Here is a 16,917-nt window from a genome sequence, read left to right on the forward strand (position 1 = left end):
GACTGTCGACAAAACGCGGGAGGGCTTCGGAGGCACCGTACAGAGGGCAAAACACATGTCTAGAACGACCGAACTGTGTGTTCCGCAGCTCCCAAAGCTTCTGCGACCATGAAGGCCAGAAATGACTATGAAATCCTATGAGTTTAACTGCACATGCTTACATTCAGACCATTTTTAACTAAATGTTATCGCTATCTATCGCGTGTTCAGCCCAAAACATGCCCCGAACTGGTTATAGACAAGCGTTTTGCCCTCTGTACAAATGCGTGCCTTGCCCACAAGGCACTATATCTGAAAATTTTCTCGCTGCCAGTACGAGGGACCGAAAGCGTTAAGAAAATGTCTTTCATGCACTTCACACTCGAAGCCCTTTGCCCCCCTCCCAATCCTTATTTTCTGTCCTCGTGGTGGCGCATGTCGTATAAATCTAGCCTACACACTTAGCCCCCCTCCTCCCCTCTTACGAACTTGTTTTTCTTCATCCGGCGTAAGCGCATTCTTTTCATGGGTGCGGTGACCACCATTTTGTCTGCTGGTTGAGGTTCCGGGCGAGCGCAGCGCGAAGACCCGTGCGCCGATGCGATAAAGGCAACTACGGAGAACTCCACTCAAATGGCCTGTCAACCACAGTATGCAAGGACGGCGGGAAAAAGAAATTAGAGAAGGGGGAATGCTGTAAAATAAACTGCCTCTCGTGTTTAGTGCACTCCCATCTAAAGGCGCTCGTTTCATCCCAAAAAGTAGTCGCGACTTAGATGCGCACGCAAAGAAACAAAACAAAAAATGGAAGGAGGCCTAACGGGGAGGAGAATTTAAGCGCTCTCATTTCTATTTATGTATTCAAAAATTTCTTATTAGACGGAGCGTAACCCCTCGGCGTTTTTGCATGGAAGCCGCGCGAAGGATGCCCACTTTCTGGGCTAGACGTGACCCCGCGCTCTTGAGTTCCGACAAGCGAGGCGCCCGAGCGAATAGCACGAGCGCGGAGAAAAACACAGAAAAAAGAATTGAAATATAGTTATTCTTAAGTAGAGCAAGGTCTTGCTTTTTCTTTCCTCGTCGTTCAATCTACGACGCACTGCCTTAAAGCCGGCTTTACTTGTGATACGCGCAGTTTTTTCAGCTCTGAAGGAAACCAAATCAGGATGCATGTACGCTCAAGTCTAATGCAAAACATAATCCTTTTCAGATTGCTTAGTCTGCCGAAGAGATTTGGCTTTGAAACTCACTTTACTCATGTAGATATAAATGGCAACTTCGGTGCAGTGCGCTCGCGGCACACCGTCAAAAAAGAACGCTACTGCACGAGTGCGAAACGGAGCACGTTTTTTTTTTTTTTGTGAACATTTTTGCCCTTCACGCTTTTGCGGGGGATATCTCAATTTGCTAATGTAAATTCCTGTGGCTTTGCCAGGGGATGATGACGCTTTTCCAACCGAACGGCACAGCGGGGACACTCGTTTGAGCCTGAAGATAGTCGGCTTGACTTAACGATCAGTTTTTGCGTGTGCGGCAGCGCACAAGAGCGGCGACCCAGGAAATGTTGGAAACCGCAAAGGGCTTTTAACGCCTCACTTGTTACTTCGTTATGACGCTCAGTTTCTATTTTTTTTTTTTTTTGGTTAGGTGCTTGGAGCGGATGATCTCACAACACATCGGTTATTTTAGATAGCTACAGCCGGAACAAATTAATACTCTTATCAGCTAGCGACAGATCATTATAAGGCGTCGTTCCTTTTCATTATTCATTACTCTGAGTCGCAAGCAGGGTCAGTGTGAGTTGAAATTCTAGCTATGTAACGCAGTCCTTGGCGGCCAGGAAAATATATTTGCTGCAGGAGGTAGTATGTTGCAGAACGCCACGTAATGAAGTGCGGCAAGATGCAGATTCGAGAGTGTGAATAAGAAAAAAAAAACTTTGTCCAAGTGCTCCTCGGCGTAGCTCATCACAGAAACGTCAGAGATAAGAATGACAGACACAGGCATGCGGGCCATGGTGGCCGTCGAGAAAGTCTAAACAGTAAAGCAGGTGCTAAAACAAAATAAAGTAAGTAGGGTTGAGAAGGTGGTGGCGGGGGAGATTACACTTTTTTCGAAAGGGTGCTGGCTGAAGTAGGAATGAGTGCGAGGGCTCTTTTGGGGCAAGTTGTAGCCAGCGTGACAGGTTGTAGCGTCGGGTAGGCGTCAAAGAGATATCCTATGGGTGCACGCAGACCTCGATTGTGGCCTGTAGAGACTCGTGGTCGTTCGGACCAAGGCGCTTACATGCCTAAATCAAAGACGATTAATCGTTCGTTTAGCGTCGCTTGGGCCACAAGAAAAAATTTGAGCAGAAAGAGCAGAAAGTGTTTCAGTAAGGCGAAGGAAGGCTTACCGAACGGAGTAGTGTTTCTTTTTTTTTTTTTTCACCGCTCACATATTTGACCAGATCATGAAAACGCTGCTTTACTTTTTGAGGTCGTGATGAAGTTCGGCCAGAACAATAATATTTGCGATGGAAGTCCTCTCTTCCTTTCTTTCAACTTTGCCGTAATATGAAGTGCAGTCCAACTTCCTTACAAAACAGCGTAAAAATGACCGCACTAATAAAGTTATATTTTTCCTCACTACCTTTATATTAAATTAGAGCCTGCGCTTGACGTATTACACTGGTACATGGTGCACGTATTCATAGATTTTGTTACGAGAAAGCGGCGATGTAAAAAGTGCTAAATATGAGCAGTGTTCATTTCTTTGCTGCTGTTAGCGCTGCATTGTGCTTTGGCTCACGAAGCTGCAATGTAAAAGAAAAGAAAAGATATAGAGAAAGAAAAAGTAGTGGGTATACGAAATTAGTCGCGTAGCTTGCTGAACTCGGAGATAATTTCTCTACTTTATCTTACGCTTTTTTTCCCCTCTGGGGCTGATCCCGTGAAACAAAAGTGGGGCGCGCCACCTAAAAAGGACAAGAGGAAAGATCAGCCCTGAGACAAGCCTCGAGGCAATTACTGGTGCATAACTTGGCTGTGGTGACGACGTGCTGTGAACAGAGCCTAATCGCTCTGCAGCGTTCCCGCTACAGAGTTAGCGCTGCGCATGCTTTTCTTCACACATTCTGCGTTGAACAGTGCGGCGTCGCTAATGGCACGTTATGGTTTTTCGGGGTCCGCTCTGCTTAGCTGTTTTCAGAATAATACCGGGTAAGACCGAAGAGGAAAACCGAAGAGGTTGAAAGGAACGACTCGGCCAAGAGCGAGAGGCGTTGCCAGAGTAGAGGCAACCGCAAAACGAAAATCCGCATGGTGCAAATCAGCAAAGAACACGAATCACGGCCTTCAGGAGCAATTAGTGAAAGCTAAAGGGAATACAAACACCTTGACGCTACACTGTGAAACAGTAGCAAACTCGCGAGTGAGAATGGGGCGGCTGACGTACAGTGCGTATACCTGCGGAGCTGAAAATTTAATACGTTCGTTCACTGAACACGGTCTTAAAGTAAGTAGTCAGTAGTGAGCAAGTGAAATAAGCAGCGAAAATGTGTGTCAGAAACCTATCTTGAGTCGTATTATGCATAAATATTTTCATGACTTATTCTTTTTACCTATTGCGATTGGTCAACAGCGCCTCCGATATCAGGTGCTGCGAGTGGCATCACTCGCTAACTATAAACCGCCCCTGTCACGGCCGGCAGCTGCCAACGGCAAACAAGCGAAGTAATTAATTGCCAGAGTAGTATCTTTTTCCTGCAGCGTGATATCGCCCTTGGCACTTGCGTTTCTATTTGCACAGAAGACTGTTCAAAAGGCACGGCTTTCGGAAGCGGACTACGGGGTCTTTAAGACTACCACAGTATCATCGACAACAACAATCGTGGGCTTTACTGACAAAACCTGGAAGCCTTAGTCTGCTCATAAGCGGCTGTGAAAAAACAACGGCCAGAAAGCTCGCTTAAAGAGCGCTATTTGCGTTTTCTTGCTGGTCAATTCCTCCCGATCTTGAAGCTCTAGCGGCGTCATTTCCACTGCGATTCCCTTACGTATCTCTTTCACGGTTTTTAAGGCGAAAGGCTTTAATGCCTCATCGTTGTCAACAGAAGGTTGTTAACAGAAGGTTGTCAGCAGTGGTGTCACGCCTTTCTAGCCAGATCAAAAAAAAAAATCTTTGTGCACGATGCGATTCGAACCACCATCCTTCCGATCCGAGCGTGCTAATGGCTACGCTATTTTCTGCCAACGCATATGTAGTTCTTCTTGCCTAGGACGCTGGAGAGAGTTTGCAGAAAGGTGTCGAATGAGACGGATGCCTCCCAAACGCCCTCCAGTGTCTTCAGCATTTAAGATTCACAAGCACTTGTGTACTTAATTAACATCTTAACCACACATCAGTGACACAGGCAGCAACACCGCGATAAAGGCTTTCGCCTCACCGCACTTTAGGTCAACAAAATGCTCCCCCCCCCCCCCCCCCCTGTATTTTTTATTGGTGAACGTGTTCACGTTGTTGTTCTCTAGCTCTAGATTGCCAAACCGAACGAAATCCTGTTCATCCAAAGTTGTACCTTAAGCCACATAATAATCAAGTCCTGCCAGTCTCTTGACTGTGCATGTCGATAAATTTTACTACAAGCGCTTGAAGCTCATTTATAAATTTCGAAAGAGCTGGAGAACATTAGATAGCAAAATGGAAGATTTAACGATGCGGCCAGACGAACACGAATCAAATCCTGTATTTTTTTTTTTGAAATTTCAGCAATAAATACTATCTACAAAGTTCGACACCATCACCTGCTAAAAATGAAAGCGCCTACTCCTTCCGCACGGTGGGACGATTTTGGTTATTAGTCTGGATAAGACAACGTTTATTTTTATGAGATTAAGGACTGTGCCTCATATGCTTGCACTAAGGAGAAAAGAGATGGGTTATTCCATGCTAATAATTATATCTGTAATTTCTTCACGGAGCAGTTTATCGCACATGTAGAATTAGAGTGTACCTCACACACAAATGTCGACTGCCTATCGAATGGGTTGCAGCTTTCAAACTTTGAGATATCGTCATGTTCCAAATTCGAAATAGCGCTCTGCACGCATTTCTGTCTGCAAAGACTTTGGCAAAAACACCCGAATTAATGACCAATAGAAAAATAATGAATAGGTTTTGCTACAGCTACCGGGCAATCATTTCCTCTTAGATATGATAACGTAATGTACCATGCAGTAGTTCAGAATTATTACCTGTTTTCACTGACCTTTACTGCTTAGAAGAGCGTATCTTACAGTCAGCCACAATGAATCCGCTCGGATTCGATCGAAATTTTGGCTAAAATACAGCATGATTTCGGAATGGAAGTTTGTTGAAAGAAGTTGCCTCTACATATCAGACCTACCTTGTTACCAGATATACCTTGTTGATTTCTTTTCTTCCAACGGCACTCATTGCTGCATCTTGTTGTATATTAATTCAGCTTGTGAGACAATTGATCCGAAAACGTTTAACGATGAGGAAACAACAAGCTGTCCCAAATGGTACTCATTGGGTGCCGTGACAAGGAACGTGACATCTGTTTCATCAATCAGCACTGCGGCCGCTTTTTTTTTTCATTTGTTTTCGCGAAGCAATTTCACCGTTTAACAGAAATAGCAAGCAATCTTTCGATGTCTTTTGTTGTACACCAGGATGTCGTATGTGACGGACTACACACAGCTGCAGGATGGGCTTGGTCGCATTGCGGAGTGATGTGGGGAGACTGCGATACCTAACGTTCAAAACTGCGCTCATGTGGGCTGAAAGCAAAAAAAAATGAGCAAGTTAACAGAAGCTGTTGGCTAGTAATCAAAATATTAGCTCAGATATTTAGAATGATAGCTGTTTACCCGTGGTTCACCCAAGACCTTATGTGATCCCAATAAGCTAGCAGCCTCGTAGCAGGGCGTGCAAGGCTTGCGGCTGCAACGAAATCTTACCAAAGTAAGCAAGGGGTCCAAAGTAGCCGCCTACAGAGAGTAGCTTGGCCTTATTTCGCAGCACGCCAACGAAGTTTGAGGTAGGTCTCTTCGCTCGCACACTGGCGCTCTAACACGTGTCCATTATATTCATTCTCGGTTTCTCCCGGCGAAGAAGCATCGAATGGTCAGCACGACAACAAAGAAAAAGGAGTTAACCTGTTAAGCTGGATTTATCAGACTGCGAAAAACAATGCCATTCACCACAAGTTTTCTACCTGACTACGAAACTAGAATTCAGCTGAAATAATTTAGAGTACCCTCTCCCCATATCAATCTTTTCGTTTTTCTCGCAGCTTCAAAGTTCTGCCATGGGCCTCTATGTATCGATTTTTTCAAAATATAACATTATCCGCACAACTCTTCCCCTTTCTTTGCATTAATATTTTTACACGATGCTCACGTGAATGGCATTTAACACAGAACACAGAAGAAAGAATGGCATTTAACACAGGCTAGACGTACCGATTGTACGGAGTAGAAGCTGCTCTTATGTTCCCAGGATGCCATGCCTAGCGACCAATAATGAGACCACAAGTGGTCGCATTTTCATATTTTTCTTGCCAGCACGCTGGGTATTATGTCGAGGCATATATATATATATATATATATATATATATATATATATATATATATATATATATATATATATATAAACCTTAATGGACGAAGAGCAGCAGGGAGAAATGATAGCGCCCCTCTCCCCATGCAATGCAATCTAAAATGTAGCGAAGTCCGTTTTCCCAGTGCCGCATGGTAAATTTGAGTACCACCGACAGCAGGCTTAACACGAACGCTCGAGTGCGCGTCCTGCACTGACTTTAGAGCTACTGAGAGCTGGGGGCTGGGTCCGAGACAATGCGGCACGGTGTGTTTGTGTCGGTTGGAGACAGCTGGTGCTCTGCTTCCAGGCGTAACATTGCCTCAGACCCTGCGGCCGACGCACAGCGGCGCTGAAGTTAAAGTCCATTACAGTGTACGCCAGCCAGTTCACAAATTGCGAGGAATTGGTTTATTAGACGTCAGCTACCGTTGCCGCAACACACGCCAAAGTAAGCTATGTAGAAAACCTTGAAAGTGCAGTAACGTGGCACAAATGAACTGAGTATAAACAGGGATGAATTGCATGCATCACTGCATGAACAATGATAAAAGTGCGCGCAACCAGGTTGGGTTTAGCACATTCTGACATGTGTAGAATGTACTGCTTTAATATGGCGATGAACGAAGCCAACTTGCTGGCAGTTTCGCATTTCCCCAATTATAATAAAAAACAAATCTTTAAAAATGCTAATAAGCTAAATGGCTTCACTTTTTATTTATTTATTAATGATTACTTGGCCGAAATTCTGAAATTCTGATATAGCGCTCACATTTACCGGAGTGCGCGAAGAAAGAACGAGGCTATATCACAGAGCATATATTGAGTACTGAACAAAAAATAATGAAACGTGAAGTGAAAAAAGTGTTTAATTATTTTTACTGATATTTTATTCCATATATGCCAAGTGTCATAAATGTAGGACATCGATTTTTGCGCATTAACTCTAAAAGTTTATTCCAAGAAAGCTTGCGCCCGCTTGCGTAGCTTCAAGATGCTCTGAGCTCTTCCTGTGGAAGCGTTGCGTTGTGTGCGTTCAGTTCTGTGCGTTTGTTTAGCGCAGTACGAGCCGTCAGGCTTATCTGCAAGCTGTGAGCAGATTCGACCTCATCGTCTACATTTTGATTGCGCAAGAAAAACGAACAAGGTTTGTTCATTGTCTAGAGAAAACCACCAGGCGTGATGAGAAATGTGATTGATGTCGATGTCAAACGTTTCAAGCTTTGCCACACACAACAGGTAGTGCATTCCCCTAGTGTCCCTCATTGTGAGACATATTTTCAAAAACAAAAACATATTTTCATCAATATCTAGATGGTTCTGAGTTGTAAACTGTAATAAACACCTGATATGAAAAATTATGTTAAATTTGACAATTTCGTGAAGCTGAAGCATATTTGGGTTAAGTAAAGAAAAAAAAATTAAGCAAATATGGTTCCGCCCGGGATCGAACCGGGGACCTTTCGCGTGTAAAGCGAACGTGATAACCACTACACTACGGAACCAGGTTGTTGTGCAAGCCTCGGGTCTCTGTTTTGTAACAATTCTTTTGTTGCCGCTAGTGACGTTCATTGCTCTTGCTACTGCAAATGCCGCTAATACCGCTAATATGTCAAAGCCGGCACCTAAAGAACTGTTGCAAAACACATTCCCATTGATTTGTATTGCCACCTGGTTGCTTAACATGTCTGGTGGCAGCAAAATAATAGTCAGAAAAAAATCAGGGGCGCTTTGACTGTCTAAAGTGCGCAGAGGAGAAAGCGCATTGCGCACCACTTTGACTGCCTCTGTGGCACTGGTGACGTCACCACTGGAGGACGTTACATATAATTAATGACTAATTACTAAGTAATGCCAGTTTACTAATCAATATATAATTACTGATTAATGATTAAATGCTAATTATTGACGCTTATGCTTCGACTTTCGGAGTGGAACGCGACAGCGTGTTGTAGCGCTGCCAGGGAGTCCACGGAAGGCCACCACCCGTTCGGAGTGATGCTTTGCCCTTTGAACGCAATGCTTTTTAAGGAAAGGAAATGGCGCAGTAATTTTCTGTCATCTCGGTGAACACCTGAACCGCACGGTACAGGAAGGGAGGAAGTGGAAGTGAATGAAGAAAGAGGGGCCGTAATGAAGAAAATGAAAATTGTGTGTGAGGGAAGGAAATTACGCAGTAACGGTCTCACATAGCTCGGTGGACACCCGTCAAAAGCGTGACACCTCTGCTGACAAGCTTCTGCTGAGAGCCTTCTGTCGACAACGATGAGGCATTAAAGGCTTTCGCCTGAAAGCAAAGCCCGAGAACGCCATTGTCAGGTGGTTGCGTAGTGTAGCGGTTATCACGTTCGCTTTACACGCGAAAGGTCCCCGGTTCGATCCCGGGCGGAACCACACGATGTAATGTTTTATTTTCTAAGGCTGATAGTTTACAAGCAATGTCGGTTGCTTATTGTGGTACCACAACAAGAACGACCTACAATAAAGAAAAAAAATAGCAAGAACGACCCATAATGAAGATGCAAACAAATAAATTATGGGAAGCATCGTTAAGAAATTCGGCCATGGATACGGTTTCCAGTGCATGCGTAATACATGCTATTGCTGGTCATCCAGCTGCGTGTAGTCGTGACTTCAAACAAAATTCCTCGCCGGACTCAAGTGAAAAAACGTAGCAGGGTTTTTCTTTTTCTTTTTTATCTAAATAGAGCTCCACCGCATTTTTCCAAAGCGACTTTTCTCTCCTTATTTTAAGTTGGATGTTCACTGATCAATTGGTCAACGTTCCAGAGCATCATGCCCGAGGCAATTAAAAAAAAAAAAACTGAAGTGCGGCATTAACCCTGCATTATTCTATGCATAAGCCTGCATGCATTTCGTGTCGTGCGTTATTCTGTCTAACCAGGTCAGTGACCTATTCTGGCAAATACACCATCTCACATGTCAATACATAAGTTCAAATTAAACAAATCTTTAAAAAGCACCTTTCAAGGGCAATCAATTTTCAGGACATGAACTGCAAAGCATGATCAATGATCTAGACAGGCAGAGCAGAACGGTGGGGCTAAAAATTAACATGCAGAAAACCAAAGTAATGTTCAACAGCCTAGCAAGAGAACAGCAGTTCGCAATTGGTAGCGAGGTGCTGGAAATAGTAAGAGAATATGTCTACTTAGGGCAGGTGGTGACCGCTGATCCGGATCATGAGAGGGAAATAACTAGAAGAATAAGAATGGGGTGGAGCGCATATGGCAGGTTCTCTCAGATCATGAATGGCAGTTTACCAATCTCCCTCGAGAGAAAAGTATACAACAGCTGTATCTTACCGGTACTCACCTACGGAGCAGAAACGTGGAGGCTAACAAAGAGGGTTCGGCTTAATTTAAGGAGAACGCAGCGAGCTATGGAAAGAAAAATGATAGGTGTACCGTTAAGAGATCGGAAGAGGGCGGAGTGGGTGAGGGAACAAACGCGGGTTAATGACATCCTAGTTGAAATCAAGCGGAATAAATGGGCTTGGGCAGGGCATGTAATGCGAAGGCAAGATAACCGCTGGTCCTTAAGAGTAACGGAGTGGATTCCAAGAGAAGGCAAACGTAGCAGGGGAAGGCAGAAAGTTAGGTGGGCGGATGAGATTAAGAAGTTTGCGGGGATACAGTGGCCGCAGCTGGAAAAGGACAGGGTTAATTGGAGAGACATGGGAGAGGCCTTTGCCATGCAGTAGGTGTAGTCAGGTTGATGATGATGATGAAAAAAAAATGGATGTGGCTCCGCCCGGGATCGAACCGGGGACCTTTCGCGTGTAAAGCGAACGTGATAACCACTACACTACGGAACCAGGTGACATTGCTTGTCTCGGGAGAGTATTTTGCAACAATTCTTTTGTTGCCGCTTGTGATGTTCATTGCTCTTGCTGCCGCTAATGCCGCTAATATGTCAGATCCGGCAAATAAATAACTGTTGCAAAACACATTCCTGTAGAGTGGTATTGCCACCAGGTTGCTTAACATGACTGGTGACAGCAAGATAATATTCAGAAAACAAAGCCCGAGAACGCCATTGTCAGCTAGTTCCGTAGTGTAGTGGTTGTCACGTTCGCTCTACATGCGAAAGGTCCTCGTTTCGATCTCGAGTGGAACAACGCGATGTTATGTTTTATTTTCTATGGCTGATAGTTTGCAAGCAATGTTGGTTGCTTACTACGGCACCATAGCCAGAACGACCTACAATAAAAAAAAATAGCAAGAACGACCTGTAATGAAAACGCAAACTATGAATTAAGAGAAGCGTCGTTAAGAAATTCAGCCATCATGAAAGAAAAAAAGAAATTCGGCCATGGATACGGTTTCCAGTGCATGCGTAATACTTGCTATTGGTGGACATCTAGATGAATGTAGTCGCGACTTCAAACAAAATTCCTCGCCAGACTCAAGTAAAAGAACGTAGTAGGGCTTTCTTTTTCCTTTTTTGTTATATAAATGGAGCTACACCGCATTTCTTCAAAGCGACTTTTCTTTTTTTTATTTTACGTTCTATGTTCATTGATCAATTTATCAACGTTCCAGAGCATCATGCACGTGGCATATTTTCACAAAACTGAAGTTCGGCATTAACCCTGCATTACTCTATGCATTTTGTGTTGTGCGTAATTCTATCTAAAAAGGGCAGTGACCCATTATGGCAAATAGCAGCATCTCACATATCAATACACAGGTTCAAATTAAACAAACCTTAGAGAAGCATTTTTCAAGGGCAATGTAAGTTTTTGTAAATGAATGAAAGTTCTTGAAGCTAACGGAAAACGTGGGGGAAAGAAAAGCTTCAGTGTCCGGGCTAAGGACGTGAAGGATTGCTAATACTTGGTGACTTCTAAAAAGCTACAACAATCGCTGACAACTTCCAACCAATAATTCTTGTGCCACCTGCTACAGACTAGAGGTAAGCATGCAGGTATGCAGAATTCTGAGCTTTCGATTCCGCAGAGAAGGCTAACTAGGCAATTTGCCCGCGGTATTTTAGTTTAGTGGTGGTTTGGAGTTTTTGAGCTGCATCGTAGCCATCATACATGCAACGCGCTATACACTTTACAGACGAATACGAAACAAATCACATGGCAGACATACAGGGTGTTTCACTAAGGCTTTACACAATTTTTAAGAATAGGCTTTTTGTGTGAGAAGAGCGCTTTTTTTCGACGTAGCATTGTCAGTGGTACAACATCGTAATAAAACTATGACGTGCTAACTAGGAGGTTGGTTAACTAATGTTAAATAGTTAACTTTCTAAGTATTACTGTTAGGCTGCTTACCTATTGAGCGGCGTGTAGGCCACCGAAAGTAATATCTATATCAGTTTTTAGAATTTCGAAAACACGTTTACCCTCGGCGCTGTAGCCCAACAAACTACATGCGCTTTCGAGAAGCTTGCAGTGAAAGCAACCTCTCCAGTGCACCTAACTCGTCGAAACAGCCACAATTAGTTGGGCCACAATGCCGAGAGTAACTTCGTTTTCGAAATTCTATGGCTATTGATGTTGATATCTAAATTCATATAGATATATCTTAAGATGGGCTACAAGCCTTTCAATACTTAAGGAGCCTAACATAGATAGTTAAAAAGTTAACTATTCAGTATTAGTTAACCAGCCTCTTAGTAAGCACATATTAGGTGTATTCTTATGCAATGCAGCGCTGAGAATGCCATGCGTGAAAAAGCGCTCTTCTAACTTAAAAAAACGATTTTTAAAAATTGTGTAAAATCTTAGGTGACACACCTTGTATATGTTTCGTGTTCGTCAGTAAAGTGTAATAGCGCGTTGCATGCATGATGTACAACCAATCAGGCCCAGTTCTCGTACTTTTATTTGTCGTGGCCATTTTACTTAGCCTCACTGGTCTGGCGAAAGGCAGAGGTGCTAACAGCATTTCACTGATAGTTTTAAATCTCAAACTTTCCCGTCTTTCCAAATTTCATAATGATTGGAAAGTTGCGAACATGGTACCACTCTTGAAGTATGGATCCATGCAGTTGCGCCGCCGTTCATTTCATCATGCACCAACTCGCCCCTCAGGCCATTCTTCTAATGTACCAAGTGTCATGAACTGCCCTGTAACTGACAGTCTCATCCAGCTTTCAACAAATATTGATACTGGCTGCTTAAAATAATGCGATTCTGCTGCTGATAACCCAGGCATTCAATCTTTATCTTCTGAAAATGAGAATGTGTATGCTGAACTTTCTTTAAACGATTGCTCCTCCCTGATTCATAACATAGTGCAGGTCTCTCCAATATGAAACGGAACAACCAGTTTGCAAAAAATGGCTAATTTTTCTGTTATTTCTCTACTGGCGTTGAAGGTGACTGTGACATATTATGCCCCACGAGAAAAAAACTAGTCAGCAAACAGGAGAAAGTGTGCTTGTCACACGTAATTATGAATTCAGCTTGTTTTAAAAGCACCTGATTTGCTAACTACCAGTGACAAAATGTAAAAGTTGTAGAGCATGTTCATAAGTGGCCACTTCATGTAGGTTTGAAAACAGAATACTTTTATAAAAGTCCATTTTTTCAAGTTTGGTTTATCAATATACCCATTCATGTCTGAACAAACTCCAACAAAAAATATGTTTATAATTAACATTGGTCCAACGATACAGCCGAAGTTGTAACACTCCGTGTTTTACATCAAAACAATTATATAATTTTTGCAGTAGTAATGATTTTTTTCTGTTTCAGTTTGCAGTTTAGACTATTAATACTTGTTTCTTACCGTCTATATCTATTTTTTTGTACAGAATAACCAAAACGCTCTCAAAAGTGACGCAAGGTGTTGGGAACACACTAGATTGTTATACCAGCCTGCCGACGCTGATTTGTTTTGTATCAAGACATATGTAATTTCAACAATGCCAACAGAGGGACGCTGGACATTTTAAAGCACATTGGGATCAGACCCGGTCTGCACACACTGAAAGCTTGCCTGACAGGTGACCAACAGCGTATCTGGGAATCTTCTTGTCGGTGTACTGATGCCGCAAAAACACAATAAAAAACAAGTGAGCTGGCACATTAACAAAAGCAACGAAAAGCAAAAGTAAGGAGCACCTGCGCTACAAATTTAGAGGATTTTGACCTTCCCGAACTTTGCTTTATTGCATTAGTAGTTGCTCTTGATCTTCGTCATTTTTCTCGAAACTAACTTTCCTTCTTCTTCTTCTTCTACTTCTTTATTATCGCATAAGATATATGAAACGTTTGCGAAAACTGCTGCCATCTGTATTGCGCCAACAATCCTTAGTTTATTCCTTTGTAGGAACTTTTATTAAAACTTTGTGCACTTATTTCTTATATATCTTAGCCGTTCAATGAACCACAATAGGAAAAATTTTTGCAACTTTTTTATATTCCTGTATTTTGCCTAAAAAATGCCTTTATGAAATACATTGTTCTTGGTCACTCCACCATTGCAGAATGAAAGTTGACGGTATATAATAGTTACTTTGCTTCACTGTACAGCTCATGCCTTTGTGCACATAATTGCAAAAGCAATTTACCTTGCGATGAACTTAAATTTATGACTGCTGGCGCCAGATGTATATTTTGTACGTTTATTAAAAATATCAAGATTTTTAAAAATCTCCTTTAACATTTTGACTAGGATAGGACAATATGGCTTTTAACATCGACCACTAATCTGCCGTTTTTAGTTTTTCTACAAAGTGGCTTTATACCTAACTTAGGTGTGCTTCGAATTGTTCGAGCTTGTGCGCGCTCGATTCAAAGAATTCTATTACATGCAGCCGCGCGATAAACAAACGGGCCACCGGTCATAGCGATAGTATTGGGATGAGCGCGGGCACTTCCTTTCACTTGGACCATGATGCTGCAGCATTGGCGTGACCACCATGAAGTGCACGAAATCGTCTGCTATAGCGCGAAACAGCGACAGCATGGCCGTGCACATGTTGTAGCATCATGATTCCAACGAAGCTATTCGTCCGCACTCACCGCGTAACCATTCTTGTGACCGTTTCTTTTTTATTCCGGCTTTACGTAACCGAGTCTTTTCAATCGGGACGTTAAAGAGGCGCTGAAATCACGACGCGACAGTGCATGGTCACGTGACAGTTCCGAAATTTCCGTGTTTGGCACATGACAGCCTTAGCTGCTTGTGTGTCATAAAACTGAGCGCAACACAGTTCTTAAATCTTGAGTGCTCTATGTTAAGCTAAAAAAAGCTAACACGTTAAAGTTACTTTGAAGAAAACAGCCGAAATGGGTATTAATTTCATCAACATGCATCAGAACTTTTGGTTTCGGTTTATGGGGTTTAACGTCCCAAAGAGAGACGCTGTAGTGAAGAGCTCCGGAAATTTCGACCACCTGAGGTTCTGATATCGCACAGTACACGGGCCTCTAGAATTTCTCCTCCAAAGAAATTCAGCCCCCGCGGCCGGGATCGAACCCGCGTCTTTCAGGTCAGCAGCCGAGCACCATAACTTTTATACTGAAACTCTTGCGCCGGAGTTGCTAATAAAAATTTAGATATTTATACTTGATAATTAGTAAATTATGTATATTTAAAGTAAGCTGACCTGGCCATGACGACTGCCTACAACATTGCACTAGTCGAATATTCGACAGTGCGTATTTGTGTTTTAAGGCTTGGCACAACTTAGCTGAAGTACCGTTTAGATACCAAGCTCCATGCCGCGTTGGTGTACTGATAACAATGCCTCATGAAGTGGTACCTTTTAGCGTTACCATTGTCTCCTCTCTTGAACTATCTGGGCGCGCTGTTTGGCTCAGACATGGCAAGCTACTTCGCGAGAAACGCGGAAAATGGCTTAAAAGCGCTGAACACAGGCTCATCAGGCAGATGGCTGATGGTGGGATTTACAAGACTTTCTGTATTGAATAAGAGGGAGGCAGACGCTTGACCACCCCGTCCTCGGACCTGACGAGAAGAGAGAAAACCGTATCTTGACAACAATACGTTTGCAAAAATTTTGTGACTGCTCGATGTGATGAAAAAAAAAAAGCGGGAGAAAGAAATAGCGCATGCGTTTCTCGGTTGCTTTGGTTTTACCCTGTAATGTGTCGAGAAAAATTCAAGTGGCGTACAGCGCCGTGTCCAGTAAAGTGCTTTTTCTTGTCCTGCGTGTTTTTCGAACCCTTCCAGCTATGTCTGAGTCATTCAACGAGAACTGATTAGCAGAGCCTTCTCCTTTATTTGCGTGTGCACCTAATCGTCGATTACGCAGAGGTGTCCGTGCTTGCGACAGACATCGCAAGGTAACCCTCCACTCGCCTTTCACTAGGGGTGTGCGAATATCAAATTTTTCGAATACGAATCGAATACGAATACTTAGTTCCGAATATCGAATCGCATATCGAATAATCAAGGAAAGACGCATTTAACCACTGCAAAACATTTATTTGAGCATCCAAGAACATCACAGTTTATTTATTTATTTATTTATTTATTTATTTATTTATTACCTCCAAGGCCCCGGTTGTGGGGCATTACATGAGGGATGGGCGGATTACATGCAGATTATATAAAGATTACAGAGTACATGAAGATCAGGATACATAAAGATTACAGGATACATAAAGATGTCTGATTACATAAGGATGGCCTCAATCTTTTTCTTGAAGTCGATGCAGTTGACGATGAGTACGGCTTCCGGCGGCAGATCGTTCCAGTCCCGAGATGATATGACAAAAAAAGAACGGAAATGAGATGTAGTTCTTGCAGCGGGTGGATATACGGTCTTGATGTGGTTGTTGCGGCTAGAAGGACGATGAGCTGTTGATATGATAGATGATCATAAAGGTGAATGATAGAACTTGTGGAATAGGCATAGTCGAGATATTTTTCTTCTAGTTTCAAGGTTAGGCAAGGATGCTCTGGATTTTAAAGAAGACACGCTAGTATAGTAAGAGTAGTCACAATAAATAAAACGGATAGCGCGGTTTTGAACTTTTTTGAACTTTTTCAGTTCAACTATCAATAAGTAAATGAACACAAAAGGTGTGTGTGGCTGCACCGAAAGTATCGAAGTCTGGAACATTATTCTTAGAAGAGTGGAATTTTCACAAAAAATGGCTAGTACTCAACATTGATTGAATCTAGCATGCCATCAGCGCAAAAGCGCGTTGCTGGGATGAACATTAAAGGTTGTTGTGAAGAAAAACCTGCTGCTCCACATGGTCAGGCAGGAGTCGTTCCCTTCTAGCTGAAACTACTTCTCCAGCCACAGATAATTCCCTCTCACTTGGCACTGAAGTGGCAGGTATTGCGATCTATTTCGTGCGCAGCTCTGACTATA

At 42.9% G+C, this 16,917-nt stretch overlaps 3 non-coding genes across 3 annotated transcripts; 1 reads left to right on the plus strand and 2 right to left on the minus strand.

Annotated features, from left to right (window-relative positions):
- Positions 1–8,014: 8,014 nt before the first annotated feature.
- TRNAV-UAC (transfer RNA valine (anticodon UAC)) lies at positions 8,015–8,087 on the minus strand. The gene has a single exon. It is a non-coding gene; the product is annotated as a tRNA-Val (tRNA).
- Positions 8,088–8,903: 816 nt separating this feature from the next.
- TRNAV-UAC (transfer RNA valine (anticodon UAC)) lies at positions 8,904–8,976 on the plus strand. The gene has a single exon. It is a non-coding gene; the product is annotated as a tRNA-Val (tRNA).
- A 1,371-nt stretch (positions 8,977–10,347) lies between these two features.
- Positions 10,348–10,420, minus strand: TRNAV-UAC (transfer RNA valine (anticodon UAC)). Its single transcript has one exon. It is a non-coding gene; the product is annotated as a tRNA-Val (tRNA).
- Positions 10,421–16,917: the final 6,497 nt, after the last annotated feature.

The sequence above is a fragment of the Amblyomma mixtum genome, chromosome 3, assembly GCF_055824585.1.
Source record: "Amblyomma mixtum isolate Tamu chromosome 3, ASM5582458v1, whole genome shotgun sequence".
Lineage (NCBI taxonomy): Eukaryota > Metazoa > Arthropoda > Arachnida > Ixodida > Ixodidae > Amblyomma > Amblyomma mixtum.